Raw genomic sequence first — 2,909 nt, forward strand, 5'->3', positions numbered from 1 at the left:
ATTATTAACATATTTTGATTGGTATCAACCATATTTGTATCTGTTTTCTATTCCTTCTTTTCACTTCTTTTACTGCCTTCTTATCTTCTAGTTATTTTATTATTCCATTTATGTCCTTTGTTATTATTTCGATTTACTTCCTTTAAAAACTATGCATAGTTCCCTAGAGTTTAGCTAATCTGTGTTAACCTACTAATAATATTGCTCCACTTCATGTGCAGGTAACTTATGATGGATCATTTCCAATTCTTCCCTTTTGTCCTTTATAGATACGCTGTCATTCATTTCACTTATCCCTATACTATAATCACCCAATAATACTTTAAACAGTTATATTTTAGATTGATTAAAAATAAACAAATTTTATTTTACCTTAATATTTCTTCTTTGACATTCTTTCTTATTAATATAGATCCAGGCTACTGAACTAAATAATTTTCCTTCTATCAAAATTTAAAAATTAAAAAAAAAGATCAGCTAGTGATGAGTTCTCTGTTTTTGTTTGTCTTAAAATACCTTATATTCTTCTTCTCTTGAAGGATAATTCCACTGGAAATAGAATTCTAGTTTTTTTAAAGCACTTTAAATATTTCACTTTTTATTGCTTATATGGTTTTGGATAATAGTCCATTGTGATTCTTACTCCTTTTCTCTGTAGGTGAGGTATTTATCTTCTATATCTTGCTTTGAGATTTTCTCTTTCATTTAGTTTTTTATAATTTGAATAATATATACCCAAGTATAGTGTATTTTTGTTTGTTTTAACTTGCTTGATGTTCTCTGAGCTTCTAGTGTCTGTGATTTGGCGTGTATTAGAGTATCCTCAGACATTACTCATTCAAATATTTCTTCTCCATTCTTTCTTTCTTATTCTTCTGGTCTCTTAATTAAGCATATGTTACATCTTTTAAAACCATCCTATGGTTCTTAGATGATCTTTTCTGTTTTTTGTTGTTTGTTTTCTTTTTTTTATTTAGTTAATATTTTCTTTGCACTTTAGTTTGATATGTTCTTTACCTATCTCAAACTCAGAAATTCTGTACTCAGCAGTGCATATCTACTTGTAAAATCATGAAAGTCATTTTTCATTTTTGTCTATGTGTTTTTAATTTCTGACTTTTTTACTCTTTTCATAGGGTTTTTATCCCTGTTTCTATTATTTTCTACTCTAAGAATTTTAAACATATTAATCCTAGTCACTTTAAATTTTCTACCATGTAATTCCAACATCGGTGTTTTATATGAATCTGATTCTAATACTTGCTTTGTGTCTTCACGCTGTGTTTTTTCTTGTCTTTTTTGTATTCTTTGTAATTTTTTTTGTTGAAAGCTGAACATGTAGTTTTGGGTAATAGTAGGTGAGGTAAGTAGGACTCTCCTGTGAGGATTTTGTGTATATGATTAGGAGCCTGGCTTTGTTTGATGATTACTGTAGCTATAAATGCCAGAAACTTTGGGCTTTCCCATGTATTTTTTTCAGAGTCTCATGTCTTGCAAACTTTCACCTATAATCCACTATTATTGTATTGGGGTCTTGGAAGGGAAACCCTCTAAAATCTTATGACTAAATCTCATTTTGTGGACCTGTTTCTTTACCTTCTGAACTTCACATATGTTTCTTCTTATATAGTATTCTCTCCTTCTCCCTTTAGTAAGACAAGAAAACTATAGGAAACTGGAATTAGAGGGATAACTTTTACCCAGCTTCAATAATGCTCTGGTAAAGTCTTTTTCCTTGGATGGGAGGTCTTTGTTAATGGAGACAGCTCTGGTCATATTCACAAGGATTACTCTCCCCTTTCACTTGCCAAGGTCGTGAGAAGATCTTGCTCAAATCTTCGCTGTGGGGATCCCTGGGTGGCGCAGTGGTTTGGCGCCTGCCTTTGGCCCGGGGCGCGATCTTGGAGACCCGGGATCGAATCCCACATCGGGCTCCCGGTGCATGGAGCCTGCTTCTCCCTCTGCCTGTGTCTCTGCCTCTCTCTCTCTCTCTCTGTGTGTGTGACTATCATAAATAAATAAAAATTAAAAAAAATCATCGCTCTAATAAATAGGTGGGGATCCTCAAGATAAAACTCATGAAAGTTTGGGGGCCTTCAGGAGTATATTGCCCAGAGATTACTCCTGCTCACACAAGACCATGTTCAGCCTCCAGGAATTAAGCAAGTTACTGCATAAATGTTCTTACTAGATTGTGGGTCTGACAATTACTTCTCCAGGTAAACAGATCTTGGCTATAATTCTCTGAATTTTCTTCTCTATCTCTGGATTTAAGATTGTGCTTTTCCCTACAAGCCCAGTTTTCAGATAGGGCCAAGAGAAGTCAAGAGCTTTCAGTTTGTCCTGATTTTTCTTGTTGCAAAGACAGGAGTGACAATGTCTAAGCTCTTTACACATCAGAACTAAAACCAAAAGTTCTGAGCTTTGGGTTTTTAGTGCTAAAAAGAATAAAAAGGCATGAACATTTATCCTATATATACACAGCACATGCCAGAAGCTGGTTATATTTTGACCTTTAGTGTTTTTTCACATGCAAAAATAAAATATCTGCTTGTATGGCCAAGTAAAAATAGTGTCATTATGCATTAGTGTGATTTGATTGACAAATACTGCCAGAAAACTGTTGCAATTTTTTAGCCATGTCTGTCAATAACTTTGAAGATATATATCAAGCGTCTTTTATTTTTAAGTGAGATCTATGATCCACATGCTCAAGGAGTTTCTTTTTTTTTTAATTTTTATTTATTTATGATAGTCACACAGAGAGAGAGAGAGACACAGAGACACAGGCAGAGGGAGAAGCAGGCTCCATGCACCGGGATCCCGATGTGGGATTCGATCCCGGGTCTCCAGGATCACGCCCTGGGCCAAAGGCAGGCGCCAAACCGCTGCGCCACCCAGGGATCCCC

Source organism: Canis lupus, unplaced genomic scaffold (genome assembly GCF_011100685.1).
Source record: "Canis lupus familiaris isolate Mischka breed German Shepherd unplaced genomic scaffold, alternate assembly UU_Cfam_GSD_1.0 chrUn_S2268H2468, whole genome shotgun sequence".
Lineage (NCBI taxonomy): Eukaryota > Metazoa > Chordata > Mammalia > Carnivora > Canidae > Canis > Canis lupus.